The sequence below is a fragment of the Calliphora vicina genome, chromosome 5 (genome assembly GCF_958450345.1).
Source record: "Calliphora vicina chromosome 5, idCalVici1.1, whole genome shotgun sequence".
Lineage (NCBI taxonomy): Eukaryota > Metazoa > Arthropoda > Insecta > Diptera > Calliphoridae > Calliphora > Calliphora vicina.
In genome coordinates this window covers 97,536,526-97,556,005 of record NC_088784.1, presented here as the reverse complement: position 1 = coordinate 97,556,005, position 19,480 = coordinate 97,536,526, and the positions used below count along the sequence as shown (strand labels likewise).

General features: G+C 23.1%; 1 protein-coding gene across 3 annotated transcripts in view; it reads left to right on the top strand.

Annotated features, from left to right (window-relative positions):
- lola (longitudinals lacking) overlaps positions 1 to 19,480 on the top strand; it is a 176,662-nt gene that overhangs the window by 44,060 nt on the left and 113,122 nt on the right. The gene's annotated exons all lie outside the window — the stretch shown is intronic.

Genomic DNA, 19,480 nt, shown 5'->3' with positions numbered 1-19,480 from the left:
TGTTGCTTAAATATTTGTTAAGGGGCTAAATGTTGCTTAGACATTTTGTTTCTAATTAAACGTTTCATAGACATGTTGCATAAATATTTTTATTGTTTCAGTGTTTGTTTTAGACATTTTGTTTCTAGTTAAATGTTTCAAAGACGCGTTATATTTTGAAAGCCATACAAACAAAATGGTTTGAAATATGTTGCTAAACATTTTTCTCTGTATACAAATTAGCAACAGCTGTATAAATGTTTCATGGACATGTTGCTTAAATATTTGTATTGTTTAAATGTTGTTTAGACATTCTGTTTCAATTTAAATGTTTCATAAACATGTTGCTTAAATATTTTTTATTGGTTAAATGTTGCTAAGACATTTTGTTTCTAGTTAAATGTTTCATAGACATGTTGCTTAAATATTTGTATTAGTTCAATGTTGCTTAGACATTTTGTTTCTATTTAAATGTTTCATAGACATGTTGCTTTAATATTTTTATCGATTGTTTCAGTGTTTGTTTTAGGTTTTTCTGTTGTTTTAATTTTTATTAAAACATTTTTTCAATTTGTTAACTTTTACCCAAATTCTGAACTCTATGACACTAATAAAATTATAAAAAAAAATAATATTTTAAAATTTTTATTTGAACACATTTTTGTTATAATTTTGTCATTGTCATATAATTCAGAAAAAGGGTTAATATAGAGTTGCAACATGTATGAATCATAGTTTAAAATAAATAAATATAAAAAAATAATAAGATCGTATAAACTTTACCTTCCCTAATTCATTCATACGATATACAATCACCCTTATCGTGTTTGGCGTAAACGTCATACGCCTACGACAGTTTCGTACTAGATTATAGATAAAATGAAAACTGTTTCTTTAATCAAGTACGAAACTGTCGTAGGCGTATGACGTTTACGCCAACCACGATAAGGGTGAATATATCAAAACTTTCTTCTATACAACTACGTTCAAAATTGTTGTTAGCTAATTCAATAACGATATAATATTTAGCCTTTTACTTCTAAATAATGAGTTTTAAAACTTTTTTTTTAACATTCCTAAATGTGTGCCAAATAATCCCAGGAATTTTGGAGCGTTCTTTTTTTTCTATTACATTTTAATGCATATTCCTCTAGTTTTAGTAGTATCAAAGAATTTTTTTTCATGTAAATTGTATTGTATATTTTTAAATTTGTTTATGTTTTTTTTTATGACTTTTTTTATATAATAAATTTAATCTTAAAAACTGTAAAATATTTGTTCATAAGTAGTAGTTATCTTATATTTCATATTTGTAAACTAAATATATATATAAAAATTGTAAAAATAATAATAAATATTCAAAATATTTAATGTTAACAATCAAAATATATATAAAAATTTCTTTAATATAATAAATATTATAAAAAAAATAAAATAAGACTACAAACGAAATAAATTTCCAAAAAAGTTAAATATTAAAATAACAAACAAAAAAACAAAACAAAAAATATGTTGTCATTTTCTAGAAATAGCTGCAGTTTTCGTTTTATTATTATTATGATTTTGTTATTAAATTTATTTATTTAACTAGAATGATTTTATTATTTTAAAAATTTATAACCTAACATAATAAAAATATATATTTAGTAAAATTGTTTTAGAATTTCCAATATACATTTCGTATGCATTTCTTTCTCTCTTTCCCATTTTTTGCTACGTTGTGATTTTCTAAACATACATACTTACATAACTAGGAGCAGCTATGATTTGTATCAAAACTGAACATGATTTAATGTTAGCTACAACTTCGACAGCATTAAGATCATCACCCTCATCCTATGTACTAACAACAGCACCAACTCCATCATCATTGGCTGCCACCACAAGTTCAGTAGTGCCACTGCCACTGCCCTCACCATCCACATTAGCCTCCTCATCATTTCTATCATCTACACCATTAACTGCTGTCAATCCCAGTAGTAGTAGTTATAGTAGTAGAAAATCCAGACGTCTGAATAAATCTCTTAAATTTGATTATACCACCATACCGCTAATAACAGTACGCGATAATAAACAAAATTCCAAATATATTTGTGATAAATGTCCCCATAAATCATATCAAACCTATAATAGTCTATTACGTCATCAGCGTGTCGAATGCCACAAAGATCCCCAGCATATTTGTTCCCTATGTTCGATACGTTTTTATTATTTAACTACGTTACGTAAACATGCCAAACGTATGCACAATATTGATGTGGATTAGAACAAAAAATAAACATTTTTAAATAAAATAATTTACGATTTTGTAAATCCAAAAAAAACAAAAATTAATCATAAATGTTGTATGTATTGTTGTTTTTCTGTAATAATAATGATAATAATTGTAATTGTATTTAAGAAAAATAATAATTATTTCAAACTCAAAGTAGATTTGTTAGCTAAACTAATGTAATGTAAAAGAAATTATTTAATAGAATTATTTTTTTTTTATTTTTTTGATTATTAGAAAAATTGTATTTATTTTGTTATAGATTTTTTGTAATGTTGAAATTAATGACAATTTTCTTTTTTATTGTAAATGAAATATTGCTAAACTTATAATGTATGTATAAGTGTTGATAAGCAACATGTTGCTGGTTTGAAATCTTGATTTATAAATTCCTAAAATTCCCATCTTTTATTATAATTAAATTTGTCTTTTTTAAATGATCTATTTATTTAACTTTATGAAAACTTATACATTTCTAGGCAACATGTTGCCAGAAATGTTGTATATAATTTCTGCCAACAAACAAGTTGCTTAGAAATTTCTACGTTTCATAAATGTCAACAAAATAGATCATATAAAAATACTGAAATTTAGGATATTCATAACTGTTTTGAAATTTACATTGTTACTCATTTTTTTCCAACTGTTCTCCAAAAAACTTGTTCTGAAACATGTTGCTAAACTAGAAATATATTAATTTTTGTAATTGTAACTATTGCAAGTTCAAATTTGAAATTCAAAAATTTCTTATTTCTATTTCTGCAATATGTTGATAAAGTATCAAATATTTTATTGTTTAAAACTTTGGAAGTTCGAATTTAAACTTTAAATATGTTAATTTAACAGCAACATGTTGCTAAAGTACAAATATTTACATTATAAATTTTAAACATGTTGCTTTTGTTTCTTATTCAAAAATGTTGAACTAAATATTAAATAAACATGTTTTTATCATGTTGCTAAGGACGAAATATTTTAATTTTTGTAGCTAAAGAAGTTCAAATTTAAACTTTCAATATTTGGATTTGCTATTTTATGCAACATGTTGCTAAGATATAGATTTTTTTAAGATTTTGTATTTTATTTTGATCAACATGTTTCTTATTCAAAATGTCATATGTTTTTATCATAAACTAATTCCGCAACATGTTGCTAAGGAAGAAATATTATAAGTTTTTAGCTAAAGAAGTTCAAATTACAACTTTCAATTTATTGATTTGCTATTTTTGCAACATGTTGCTAAGATAAACATATTTTTAAGATTTTGTTTTTTTATTTTGAGCAACAAAATTCTGAACTAAATATTGAAAAACACATTGTTAAATTTTCCTGCAACATGTTGCTAAGGAAGAAATAATTTAATGTTTGTAACTAATGAATTTCGAATTTAAACTTTAAATATTTTGATTTGCAACATGTTGTTAAGATATCAACATTGCAAACATTTTGTTTTTACTTCTTAACTTAAGTTTTTGAGCAACATGTTTCTTTTTAAAAATGGTGAAATGAATATTGAAAAACATATCAAACTTTTTCTCCAACATGTTGCTAGGTTTGAAATATTACTGCAACATGTTGCTAACGAGTAAATATTTTAATTTTTGTAACTATTGAAGTTCGAATTTAATTTTTTTTTTAAATTTTCTTTTCTTTTTAGCAACATGTTGCTAAGGTATACATAATTTATTGTTTGTTACTATTGTGGTTCAAATTTAAAACTTCATACTTTAAACATTTTGCTTTTACTTCTCAAACTTTAGTTTTATTCAAATTTTGTATGTTATTTTGAGCAACATTTTTACAAAAATCTAAATGTTTCCTATGCAACATGTTGCTTACCAAAATATGCTGCTGATATCAAAGAGGTTTACTTTTTTATTTTATATTAATTTAAATTTCATTGTAAAGAAAATTGTCATAAATATGTAGAGCTATATTTTACTAAATATTTTTAGATTTTTATTTTTTTTTTTTAAATTGTAAACTGTAGTTTTTGTTTATTTTATTTTTTTGTTTAATGCAAAACGCCAATATATAAATAGTATTATTATACTCATTTCCTATAGCTATTAAGTTATATTTTAAGTTTATAAAACAAGTCATTTCATTTTTGTGTTAAAAACTCCAACAAAAAAAAACAACCATTATATGTAATTGAGTATTATGATTTATTTTTATTTTTGTTTTTTCTTTTTGTTTCTTTTCATTTATCTCAAACCTTCAAAATAACCAAAAAACCAAACCAAAATCATAAAATCCTACCAACATCATTTTAATCACCATAATATAACAAAACATGATGTGTGTTTGTACGTACGTGTGGCCAAAAATCATTCATTATTAAATTGTAACACAAAAATCACCAACCAACTCGCTAACAACATTTGTAAATAACAATTTCAAATCATCATTTTCAAAATTTTAATCCTTAAACATAAAACACTAATTTACTAATTTTATTTACACAAACAAAAAAAAAAGAAGATATTTCCTATAAATTCTCACAATCTATGATAGAAGGTGGTAATTATATGAAAGTAAATGAACAATATCAATTTAATAATTCAATGATGGATGGTGGGGTTGGTGGTGTACTAGGCTTTAATGCTGCCAATGGTGGGGGTGGTGCTGGAACGGAACGTTTTCCCTGTGCCGTTTGTGGTAAATCGTATTTGCGCAAACGTCATTTACAGCGTCACATGAGAGATGAATGTATTGGTATACCGCCACGTTTTAGCTGTGATCTGTGCCCCTCACGTTTTCGCCGTAAATATCATATGGTGCGCCATTTAACCTCCAAACATGGCATACCAGCAGCCATTGCTCAGCAGACCACGGGCACTTCAAATCGCACCTGCTCCTCAGCTTCGCTTAAGGATGATGCCGAGGGCTCAATGGCGGAGAATTTAACATTGAATCAGGCGAATTTAGCAGATAATGGCTGTGATAATGGTTTACCCGAGAACCTAACCATGCGTAAAGAGCATTATGAACATGAGCCGCCCCAACTACATCATCATCATATACATCAGCATCATCATCATCAGCTGAATATGGGCTCGGCCAGTCCCTCGCACATGACCAGTGGTGATAGTGGCAGTGATTGTAATGGTGGGGGAACAGCTGGTACCTCACCCATACCACCTTCACATATAATGCCAATACCTACTTATGGTTTGACTGGAGCTATAACCGCCATTTCGGCAGCCGCTGCTCATGTAGAGGAAAAAGATGCTAAGATTCTATTAGAGGCAGCTGCTGCTGCTGCACAAGCCGCAGCCCATAATAATAATTTACAACAGACCGCCAACAACATCATAACAACAACGTCCCACGAGAATACAGAAAATGTACAGGAAAATCAAAGCCCAATAACAAACAATACAACGACGAATATAAATAATACTGGAACTGCAACCATAACAGCCGTAACTAATAATACCAATGATGCATTTATCAAGGCTGAACCACCAATGACGCCCAATAAGACAGCGGCGGCGGCCACGGCCACCATGAACATGCTGGACGATGAGTGGAAAATGAAGCTAAGCTTACAACTCATTTCGAATTCCTTGCTCAAAGAACGTTTACTGAATACCATGCCATTTGCTTATAACAACAATAATTGAAAATGATTATTATGTTATTTTTTATAAACAACCAAATATTTTTTATGCAACACTCTTACTCTTTTACATTTTTATATTTTATTTTAGTTCAATAAGTTCAATTTTATTTATTTTACACATATTTTTTTTGACTCTATACGATTAATTTCTATTAATTTGCCATTAGCCTGTAAGTTTAATTTAATTTTCTTTTAATTTTTGAGATATTCCAACCAAATATTATTTAAAATTGTAAGAAATTGAAAAAAAAATTGTTTAGATATTAACAAATTTTAAGATCTCTTTTTTATTTAACACAAGCAAAACAAACAAACATTCCGTTTTTAATTCCCCAAAAACTTAACACCAAAAAGTATATTTAATTTATAGTTTCGTATATTTAAGTTTAAGTTTTTTTCTTATATTTATTTAACGATTTTAAGATAATGATTAATTTTAATTTAAAAAACTAACAAAAAAACAAAGCAAAAATATGACTAAGAGGTGGAGTTTTAAAAGAGTTATTTAAATGAGTTTACGAATTTAAGACTGTCAGATTTTTGAAATGTTTTTCAAATACTTTTTTTGAATCAATAAGATTCTTGCAATCTAAACTGTATTTACTTTTAGTTGCTGTCCTTAAAATCTCTCGATAATTTAAAATCATTTTTTTTTAAAGTAACAAAATTGCTAACTCTTTTATAGACACATATCAGTATAAATTGAGCAGCTTGAGAACAATTTCTCTCTTAATTTACGCTCTCTTTTTAAGCATAACCTCACTTTTAAGCTTAATTTTTGCTTTTGTTTATTTTTGTAAACATTCCAAATACTCAGATTTTATTTTATTTATAAATATTAATTAATTTAAATTTTTATTTCCTCTTAACGAGTGACTATTTTTATATAAACCAAAAAAACAAACAACCAAATATCATATTGTATACAAAAGTGTTTTTAATTTTAACCAAAAAAAAAACCTAAATTATACTCATCATACTTGTGTAAAACCATTCCCCCCCCAAAAAAAATATAAAACGTTTAAGTATTAAAAACATAATTGTTATTTATTTTAGACAAAAGACAAAATTATAAATTTTATAACAACGAATTTCTTAAATTTAATTATTTAACTAAAAAAAATCTCATCAATATATATTTAAAACTTAAATTATTTTGTAATACTTTAAGCGTTTGTGCATCTTTTATTTTATACAAATAAAATAAAACAAATATTTATTTTATTTAATATCCAAATAAGTTTCATTGCTTTTATTTTATATTTATTTAAAGACTTGCCATGTATTATTAGTTTTAAGTAAAAAAAAAATTATATACTTTTCAGAAAAAGAGAAGCATTAATATGATGGTGTTAAAATTAAAAAGAAAAATGAGCTTTTAGTTATTAAATCAATGTGAAATAGAAAAATTTTAGATAAAGAATAATTGAAACTGGAACATGGTCCTTCTGTCCTTTGAATCACTGATAAATATGTTTTTTAAAAGATTTCAGTTATAATAATCAATTTACATTATCAGTTACATTATAACAACTTCTGTGGTATTCTTATGAATATTTAAACCACTTGTAGAGAAAAGCTCATCAACTAAAGCCTAAAAAAAATTGTTTTTAAAAGATTTGTTTAAATATTAATTGTATTGTCAAGTTAACGAGATGTTATAGAGAAGCTCATTAACTAAAGCCTAAAAGAATTTGATTTTTAAAGATTTGTTAAAAGATTTAAGTTGTATTGTCAAGTTAAAGATTTGAGTTGTAATTATCTATGAAAACTAGAAGGACCATTTAACAATTTTTTGTAATTTTTAATAACGTTTTTTTAAATTTTTTTAAAGTTACCCCTTTAAATAGGCTTTCTCAAAGTTCGAAGGACCAAAATTATTAAGTGTTTTAAAACAAACTATTTTTAAAACTAAAAGGATTTCTTTTCTAAGGATTTGAGCTTTAATAGTCAACAAATCCTTAGGTTTTGAAAGTTTTGGAATGGAATAACCTTGAAACTAGAATTTTAAATACATTTCCCCTTTCTCGAAGTACCATTTAACAAATTTGTAATTTTTAATAACGTTTTTGTTTTGTTTTAACATTCCTTAGGTTAAAGCTTGCAAGTTTAAATGGACTTTCTCAAGTTCGAAGGACCAAAATTATTAAGTGTTTTAAAACACATTTTTTCAAAACTAAACTGATTTCTTTTCTAAAGATTTGAGCTGTAATATTCAATAAATCCTTAGTTTTTAAAAGTTTTGAAGTGGAATAAGCTGCAAACTAGAATTTACAGTTTGGTCTTTTCCTTTTCTCGAAGGACCATTTAACAAATTTATAATTTTTCATTACGTTTTTATTTTGTTTTAACATTCTAAAGTTTGCCTAATTGCAAGTCTTGCTAACCAATTTTTCAATTTTTTTTTAAATATCCAAGTTCGTAGGACCAAAATTATTAAGGGTTTTAAAACAAATTTGCTCATAATCAAAGTTTTCTTTAGGATTTAACACTATTTTTTTCTGACTTTCTTAAAAATTGTATTTAAATAAATATTTAATACATACATTTTTTTAAAACCCCATTTTTTTCATTTTAACCAACAAATCGTGTATTACTTAACTTAAAATAATAATAATAAAAAAAAACAAAAATATATTTATATTAAAAATAATAACTAAAGAAAAAACCAAACCAAAAACCAAATTGTGTATTTATTTAAAACATAGCCAAGAAATAATTAAAATTTTACAGTACTTTTATTTTTATTTTCAGGAAAATTTTCAACTTTTTTTGCAGCTTCTGAAAAAAATAAATAAATAAAAAAACATTTCTATTTTAAGTTAAAAAAAAAAATATTGTTAAATTTATGACTTAAAGGAAACACATTGTTGGGTTTAATATTAAAAAAATTTTATTAAAAAACAATTTATGAAATTTAAATTTTTGTGAATCCAAGAAAACATTGTGTTTCCTTTACATAATATTTTTATTTCTCATTTTTATTTTATTATTTTTTCATTAAATTTTTTTTGTTTGGTTTATTTTCTTTATCATTTTCGCTTTTCAATTCAAATTTTTTTTCCGTTTTCAAAATTTTGTACAACAAAAGTTTTTAAAAATTTTCACTAACCTATTTTTATAACTAAATTTCTTTTAGATTTTGTACCTACCACTACTACTACTACAACCTCTTACAAATCAAAAAAAAAAAAGAAAAAGAAAAAAAAAACTACTTCAAATACAACTCTATTGTACTGATTTAACTAAATTCAATTATGTCTCTCTAAAACTAAAGTCGTTATTAATGTTAACGTGTCGTCCTCAAATTCTCTACAACATACTACTACCAAATGGAGTGTTTCAAAATCCAATAATCCAAAAATGTTGTCAACAAGTGAGCATAAACTACATATTTTTCAAAATACATAATTAAATCTTCTGTTTAATGGGTGTTTAAAGCAAAAAAATAAAAATATCTCAAAAACATAAATATTTAAATATTTATTTAGTTTTAAATAAAATCTTTATATAAATATTATATTATTTTTCCTACTTTACAAAATGTTATTAACCTTTATTATTATTAAAATTATATTATTATTATATGAAAAAAATCAAACTTTTTATATTTAAAAACAAAGCAACAAAATATTGTACTCTTTCTGTCTGTCTCTTTTACGCTCTCTTTATCATCATATTTCTTTTATATTTAAAACAATCTCTGTGTGTGGTGGTTTGTTTAATTAATTTTTATTATTAGTTGTTTTTAACTTCAATTTTAGCTAAAAACAAAACTCATTCTCTCACTCATTCTCAAGTGCATTTTAAAGAATTTATGTTTTGGAAAATATTTTTCAATTTCATTGAAGTTTTGGAAAATTTCAAAATTATGTTAATTTTTGGAAATTGTTAAATTTTTAGAAATGTAAAACAAATTTGGAATTTTTGAAAAATTTTAAATTTTTGAAAAATTTAATTTTGAAAAAAATTACAAATTCAAAAAATATTTATTCTTTTCAAAAAAAGGGAAAATTACACTCTGATTATTTTACACTTTTACACAACAAAAACATGAACAAAATTCCACAAAAAAATACAAATTTTTTTGAATTTTTTTCTTGTGTTTGTTTTTTAAATGTAAAAAAATTAGAGTCTAATTTTCCATTTTTTTGAAATGAATACCTTCAACGTTTTCTTAAATTATAAAAAAAATTTAATTTTTAAATTTTTTTTTTATTAAATTTTAAAAATTTTAAATTTTTTACACATCTTGAAAAACAAAAATTCACAATTTATTTATAATTTTGAAAAATATTTGATTTTTTTTATTAAAATTTTGAAAATTAATTTTATAAAAAATTTGGAATTTCTAAAATTTAATTTTGACTAAGATTTTTTAAATATTGGAACTTTAAAAAAATCAAAATAAATTAACAAATTTTCGAATCGAAAATAGAATTTTAAATTTTTCAATAAAAAAAATATTGTTTAAGAAATTAAATTTTTAAAAATTCAAAAATAAATTTTTAATTGCGAATTTTAACACAATTTTCAATATTAAAAAAAAAAAAATTTCAAAATAAATTAACAAGTTTTCGAATCGAAAATAGAATTTTAAATTTTTCAATAGAAAAATATTGTTTAAGAAATTAAATTTTCAAAAATAGATTTTTAATTGCGAATTTTAACACAATTTTCAATATTAAAAAAAAATTTAATTTTTTCAAAAACTCTTATTCTTTTTTTTTTCAATATTATGTATAAATCTTTGGAAAAAATTCAAAATTTTGTTTTTAATTCACAAAATTAATTTTTTCAATATTATAAATCTTTGTTCAATTCAAAAAATTTGCTAAGATTTTAAATTTTTATTGAATTTTAATTTTTTAGGCTTTTTCAAAATATGTAATAAATTTAAAAATACTTTTTAAACATTTATAATTTGAAATTTTGAAAATTTTTCTTAAAATTTTGAAAAATATTTATTTATTATTTTGAAAAAAATTTCAATAAATTTAACAAATTTTGAATACATACTTTTTAAATGTTAAATTTTTTTTTCGAAATTTTCTATGTTTTAAAATGCTTTAAAATGGTGTTTGCAATCATACTTGTCTAGCTTTTTTTTCAATTCTTTGTTTAAGATTTCAAGCATGAAATGTTTCAAAATACATTTTGTATCTCTTGGAGATCTTATAATTCGATAAGAATCTACATTCGATGTTCAATCAAAATTTCAACAGAATCCAATTCATATTTCAAATGATTTATTTCTAATTTTAAAGTTAATTAATTTCAAATATAAATGTTTCTCTTAAAACTGATTCATGTTTTTTACTGAGTCAATATTTTTAATTGACTTTATTTTGATAAAACTTTAAAATTTACTAACAGCCCAATTATGAATAAAAATTCCCCGGGAGTTTTTCCCTTTTCTTATTTTTAACATTGATTTTGAATAGGAAAAATGGATCATTTGGGGAATTTTTATTCACAATAATTGGGCTGTATATAAATGATGTCGAATGTCGGTTCTTACTGATATTAGTGCTAAAGATTCAAAATTGAAACAGTTTTCTATTTAGAACATTATTGTCTCAATATTTTTAATTGAGACAATATGATAGTATTTCACTTTATTAAAGTAAATTTAGAAGTTTATTTCGAAATTTACTATATAAAATTCTTATTATTAGAATTGAAAATCTGAAACTAAAAGATTTATCAAAAGGGACCCTCTTTTAAATTATTGAAAAATATATACAAAAATTAAAAAATAAAATTACAATATTTCTAGTTTTAATGAAAATTACAATTTTTTTTTTACTTTTTACTTTTAATTTTTAAAATTTTTTATTTTGAAACCATTACTTTTTTTTATTTAAACAAATATTTTGTATATTTTTTTTTCATTTACTCGTCAACTTGTTTTGAGTACAAAATTTAATTTTGGTTTTTAATTTCTTTTAAATGCACGTTGATCCATTTTTTTTTTTGTTAGAAAATATGAAAATAAATTTCCATAGTTTTATTATTTTGTAGAATACATAGTTTTAAAATATTTGTAGTTGAAACTTTAGATTTATAATTTGTATTATCTTTACTTTTATGATTTATATAATTACCAAGCGTTTTATAAATCTCATTATCTCATCATTGCTTTCAGACTTTTTTTTACTCTCTTATTGCTAAACAAATTTGTTATTATAACTCATTTTACTATTGCCAGTTATATATAAAATCCTCTTACATATACATAAACCACAACTACAAAAACTTCATCTTAACATTAAATACTCATGAAACATTTCTTTTTTTTATCTCTCTTTACTTTTATTATTTTAAACACTTTCGTTTTTCCTTTCACGCCTTCTCATCTATCTATATCCTCTTGCTTTCCTCTTCTCCTGTACCTGTCTTTCTCTCTTCCTTTTTTTTTGTTTTCTTCATTTACTTAACATTCTCATTTTAGGCTTTGTCTTAACCTGGTTTCAGCATTCATGCGAACAATGTGGTAAATCGTATAAAACTCGCAAATCCCTATCACGCCATCGTCGTTTCGAGTGTCGCTTTACCACCGAACGTCCAGTATTTCAATGTCCATCGTGTAATTATGCCGCCAAGCGCAGCGATAATTTAACGAAACACATTAAAACACATTTTGCTAAAATGCAACGTGAATTCCTGCCATTGGCTGTGAAATTCCAAAATACTTTAAAATCTCATATGGAAACGGCTTAAAAGGACAGATAACTAACTTTGATTGAATTTAATTGATTAAGCAATTTAGGTAATAAATTTTAGGCTGGCTGGCTGTGGCATGAATGAATTGGTAATTGTGTAAGAAGGTTAATAAATGTGGAGATTGTCTTTTTATACCCTTCAACATAAGTTTGCCATTCCGTTTGTAATTTCCACATTTTTCATTTCCGAACCTGGATCGTTATAGATAGCGGTGCCATGTCCGTCTCTATGTTGAAATCAACTTTCTGTATCTCCCAATTAACTTACATCCATGATTCATACATCAATAAATCCGTTATAGACCCGGTTCGGCTGCTATTTAAAATCGAGAAAATCGGCCCACAAATGGCTGAGATATAAGGAAACCAGGACAACCTCGATTTTTTACCTATTTTTGATCTATATCTGGATTACTAAGTCATTAATATAGACAATCAGCCCAATTATGAATAAAAATTCCGCGGGAGTTTTTTCCCTTTTCTCATTTTTCCTATTCAAATTCAATGGGAACAAACTCCCGCGGAATTTTTTATTCATAATTGGGCTGAATATGGATATCTAATGATAGATATTTCAAAGACCTTTGCAACGACTTATATAACGAAATAGAAAGCCGGACCAACAATGGGTCAAAATTCGGAAAAATATTTTTTAACCCGAATTTTTTCACCGAAATTTTTTTGTCGTAAAATTTGTTTTATTAATAAAATATAAAAAAAAAAAATTTTTTAAAATTTTAAAAATTAAAAAAAAAAATTTAAAAAATTAAAAAAAAATTTAATTTTCCAAATTGTAAACTTTTGGAATGTTTACTGTTTTTAGACACAAAAAACAATGTTCGAACACGCACTTTTTAAACAAAATTTTTTAATTTTCTCAATTTTCACTCAAAATTCATTGGCATTTTTACACATTACCATTCCATTCATTCGTTCATTTACCAACCAACCCCTGTTTATTAGTAATTTGTTTAGTAATTAAATAAACAATTTTTTTTTGTAAAACTTTTCCTTAAATAACTACAACTACTATTATTTGTATTACGCTATATTTTATATTAAGCAAAACTATAATTATATATTTTAAAACTATTTTTGGTGAATTGATTTAACATGTAACAATTATTTTATATATTTAAGAAGAAAAGAAAAATTTTTATAAAATTTTGAAAAAAATACATCAAATTTATTGAACTAATTTAATTGTTGAAAGCTGGGGTGTTGTGCTGTGTGCTGTATCTCAAAATATTTGTTAACAACTGATTTAAAACAAAACACATTTCTTTAATTCTTTGTGTATTTTGATTTTTTTAATTTTAATTTCAAATTCAATACTTTTTTAGATTCACATGTGTACTATTTACAATTTGAGAACAGAATAGAATAAAATTTTATATATTTTGTATTTATTTATTTATTATTTGTTTATTAAGTATTTCTGTCATGCCTGTTTTCTGTGCGTTTTGAAATTTGCATATAATACAATAATTTGTTCTATTCCCACTCCAGCTCCTCCAGTACTCTGGGTATTTTTGTATTCTTTGCATATTTTATTTTTTATTATGCTAATTTAACATTAGTTTGCATAAAATTTACATTTTTTTATAGATTTACTTTCTTTAAAATATAAATTTTATGCTAATTTTATACAATTGCGCACAAGAAAAAAGCAAAAAAACCAAAATAAAAGCAAAAATAATAAATAAATTTTTTAAAAATTCATATTCATGACACATACTCCTGATCACCCTTCTACAAACACACACACACACAATCCCAAGTATTCCAACTTAGTCTGTTATTTTAAAATTCAAATTTATGTAGTTTTTTTTTCTTCTAATAATTTATGCAAAAAAAACTCAGCAATTTTTTAGTACGTTTTATAAATAAATTTGATGAATTTATGCAAACATTTTAAAAACAAAAAAACTAAATTATAATATTTTCTTCCTATAATTGGTAGCAATTAAGTTTAAAATTTAAAGAAAAACAAAAATTCAAATTTAAATCTTATGCTTATTTTAAATATTTATTACTTAAACACAACAAACTAATTTATTTATAAACATTTACTTTTATTAAAGAATGAAAAAAAATACCTAACAACACATTCCTAAGTATTGATACCAAAAAATTACCAAATACTAATTAATTTATATATTTAATAAACAACAAAATCTAGTCGTCTCAGGTTGAAATATTTGTATTTTTTAAAAAAGGCTTACTTTTATAAATTACTCTTTAAGTTTTTTAATACCTAAATTATTTATTATATTCAACTATTTTATAACCTAAAAACAAAAAACCTATTTTAATAATTTTATATAAGTTTGGGAATTATTTATACCCGTCAACCTGTATTTGTGTAATCGTCTCTCTATTAGTTATGTTAGTTATAGTAACGTAACTGATTTCTTGTGTCCCTGATAATTCATGTTATTAGCTGTCATTTGTTTTTTTTTAACATCAGGAGTTTAGTAGTATTAAACAAATTAATTCTTAATTATTAGATTTTGTATTGAAATTTCAAAATTTTTCCAAGTAATAGTTAATTTGAATTAAAATATTGATAAAATTCATCATTTTTAATCCATTTCGAAATGTTCGAAAATTCAATATCATGTTCGACTTGGGAAAATGTTTATTTTTAATCATTTAAACATTGTATTTAAATATAAATGTTAAATAATTTAAATTTCCCTCCTCTTAGGGGAAATTTTGAAATGTTGGAAAAATTCGAACATGTTCGACTTTGTAAAAATGTTATTTTTTAATCATTTACACATTGATTTAAGTATAAATGTTAAATAATTTAAATTTCCATCCTCTTAGGGGAAATTTTGAAATGTTCGAAAAATTCGAACATTATTTGAATATCGCAAAAAACTTTTTAGAATTAAATAAAAGTCATAAATGTGATAATTTTATTATGTTTGAAGACATTTCGAAATGTTCGAAAAATCAATCTAGTGTTCGAATTTGTGAAAATGTTTATTTTTAATCATTTAAATGTTAAATAATTTAAATTTCACTCCTGTTAGGATAATTTTTAAATGTTCGAAAAATTCGAACATTAAATAAATGATAAATTTTATCACTTTGTCTTCAATTTTTCTCTTTATATTATTCTCAAACCCTTTGTTTATGATAATTAACACAAATAATTTAAAATTCATTAAAAAATGCTTATTTTGGACAATTTTCCACTTTTAGGTGGAATTTTTAAATTTTAATCTTTTTAATCTTTATATTTGTTTCTAAACTACAATTTTGTGATAACACAAATAATTCCAAATTCATTAATAAGACTTTAATTTAGTTTATTTGATTTTTTACTCTTTAACTCGAACTATATGTTCGAAACCCTTCGAACTATATTTTCAATTTTGTTTAAATATTTGAGGTTAATAAATGTTAATTCTGTAAAAAATACTTTATATAAAGGATTTTACATTTTTTGCTGTAATTTGAGCATGTTCGAATTTTTCGAAATTTGAAAAATTTTATTTTTTATAAATAAATATTAAAATTTCATAAGATTTATCTATAAACAAAAAATTTTGAATTTTCGTACATCATTTTTGCATAATCGAAAATGTTCGAATTTCAGTTTTGTTTAAATATTTGAGGTTTTAACACACAAATAAATGTTAATTCTGTAAAATATGTTTTATCCAAATGATTTTAAATTTTTTGCGCATGTTCGAATTTTCCGAAATTCCAAAAATCATTTTTTTATAAAAAAAAATTCAAATTTTCTAACATCATTTTTGCATATTTGAAAAATATTTGGATTTATTTTCAGTTTAGTTTAAAATTTCGAGGATAAATTTAAAATTTATTTAAAAATTGCTTTATTTAAATGATTTAAAATTTTTTGCTGTAATTTTTGAGCATGTTCGAATTTTTCGAAATTCCAAAAATGAATTTTTTTAATAAATTTATATTAAAATTTCATACGATTTATCTTTAAACAACAAATTTTAAATTTTGTACATCATTTTTGCATATTCGAAAAATGTTTGAATTTTCGAACATTAAAAATTTTAATTTTATTTTTATAAAATTTGTTTAAAAATTATGCTTATTTTGTTAGAAACTAATGCTAGCTATAAAATAATTTGAAAATTTACCAAATTTTTTGGAGTATTTTTGTGGTATTCGAATAGATTAAACATATTTACAACTTGAACTCAGTAACATCATGTCACCAGCAAATCACAGACATTTTGTTTTCAATTTTTTTTTATAGATCTAATAATTGAGTTGTTAGCAAACCAAATGCAAATGAATTTATCATATTTTCATGGTGGAACAGGGAATGAAACAAATCGACCATTTCAATGTGAATTGTGTTTTAAATCCTATAAAACAAAAGGCTGTTTAAGCCGTCACATGAAATATGAGTGTCCCGTTAGTCGCAATAACTTGCGTAAATTTAAATGTTCCTTATGTGAGTTTAAGACCAGTCGACGATACAGACTTAATGCCCATGGAAAGGCGCATTTAAAGTCAGACACACCAAAGGCACAGGGCTATTGAAAACTAATACACACAATACATTAATATTTATACATTTTAATTAAAATTAAAACTAATTTTTTACTAAAAAAACGTACTTTTTGCCAAATATTAATTATAATTATTTATTAAAAAACCAAACAAAACTAAATTTTAATATAATTTTGTAGTTGGTAACTAACTGCTAACTAATATATTAAGTTCCTTTTTAAGTTGTAGGGACTCTCTACATAAAACTACTAAAGTTTAATATAAATATGTATTAAAATGATGAACAAAAAAAAATGACAAAAGTACCACAATACAAATTAAGTGATAAAATTAAACAAATAGTTTTTAAAACAAAGCAAAACATAAACAAACAAACAAAAATACAAACAAATAAATAATTAACCTGTGAAAACAGTACAACAATTCACCAAAATAATTACATAAATAAAACAAATCAAATACATATATATTTTTTATGCCGCATAAGAATTTTTACACCAAGAACATATTTAAATATAAGAAATAATTTTAAATTATAAGAAGCCATATAAATACTTAAAAACAACAGGAAAAGACAAGAAGATATTGAAAATATTTAATTAATTGTTAAAAACAAATTAACTTTATGCTTAAAATGATATTCAAAACTATGCTATTATTTATATAAAATACAATACAATATATTAATTAAAATGATATATAATTTAATTAAGGTAACATTTTATTAGGCTATTAAAAATTTTGTTTAGAAATTTGTAAAACAATGTTTAAATTTAATGTTTTGTTAAAATTTAAAAATGTTTGAAAAATCCGAACATTGAAAACATGTTTAAATTTAATTTGAAATTGAAATTTATTTAAATGTTCTTTCAGAATTTGAAATTTTATACAAATTTCCATTTTTTTTAATACTAATACTAAAAATTAATGTTATATTTTGCAGAAAGCCTTTATTTAAACAATTTTACAGTTTTTGAGTTAATTTTTTTATGTTCGAAAATTTCGAAATTTTTTCGAAGATTGAGAAAAATGCAGTTTTCATTGTTTTAAACAATTGTTTATCACCTATTCAATAATTTTACAGTTTTTGAGTTAATTTTTTAATGTTCGAAAATTTCGAAATTTTTTCGAACATTGCAAAAAATGTAGTTTTCAATATTTTTGGCACAATATTTTCGAAATATACAAATTATTCTACTGTTTTAATCAAACTACTTTCAAAATATGATCAAATTTATTTATTAATCCAGAAAACAGTTTAAATTTGATTTTATTATGTATTTTTCTTTATTTAAACAATTTTAAAGTGTTTGAGTTCATTTTTTTATATTCGAAAATTTTTAAAATTTTTCAAACATTGAGAAAAATGTAGTATTCAATATTTTAAACACTTGTTTATCGCTATTCAATATTTTCGCAATTATTCTACTGTTTTTATCAAATTACTTTCGAAATTTGGTAAAATTGTTGGTAAACATGTTTAAATTTGACTTTATTATGTATGTTTCTTAATAATTTGTTTGAAATTTAATGTTAATTTTAGCTGGAAGGCTTTATTTAAACGATTTTACTGTGTTTGAGTTATTTTTTTATGTTCGAAAATTTCGAAATTTTTTCGAACATTGAGAAAAATGTGATTTTCAATATTTTAAGCACTTGTTTATCATATAAATATAGTGGAAGGCTTTATTTAAACGATTTAACAGTAATTAAGCTAATTTTTTATGTTCGAAAACTTTGAAATTTTTTCGAACATTAAAAAAAGTTAATTTTTAATATTTTAAACACTTGTTTCTCACCTAAATACAGTGCTATTCAAAATTTTTCAAATATACAACGAAATTTAAACAATTTTTTTTTAATTCACTTTCGAAATCTTTTAAAATTTATATTAATCGTATTACAGAACATATAATTTAATGTTGCCTTAATTAAATTAATTTTATTGGAAAGATAAGGAATAATTTGAAACATTCCTCTTTAGTATTAAAAAAAATTTCCTTTTTTTCATAAACAATGTATTTATATTGATGCAAATCTAAAGATTATTCCCTTATAAATTATATGACTTATTAATTCTTAAGATATTTTTATACTCTTATACATAACTACTATATTACTATACATATATTTTTGTACTTTTGAATAAATCTATTTTGAGAATAAAACCATAATTTTTATCTAATTCTTTATCATAATTAGCTTTAAGTAGGATTTGTTTCTTTCTGTTTGTTTTTCTCTCTTTCTCTCTATCTCTTTAAGGAGATTTTATTTGCAGATCAATTTAGGAATGATCGCTTAAACCATCCAGTTAACGTCATCACCATCATCACCATCACCACCACCACTAAAACTCATTATTAT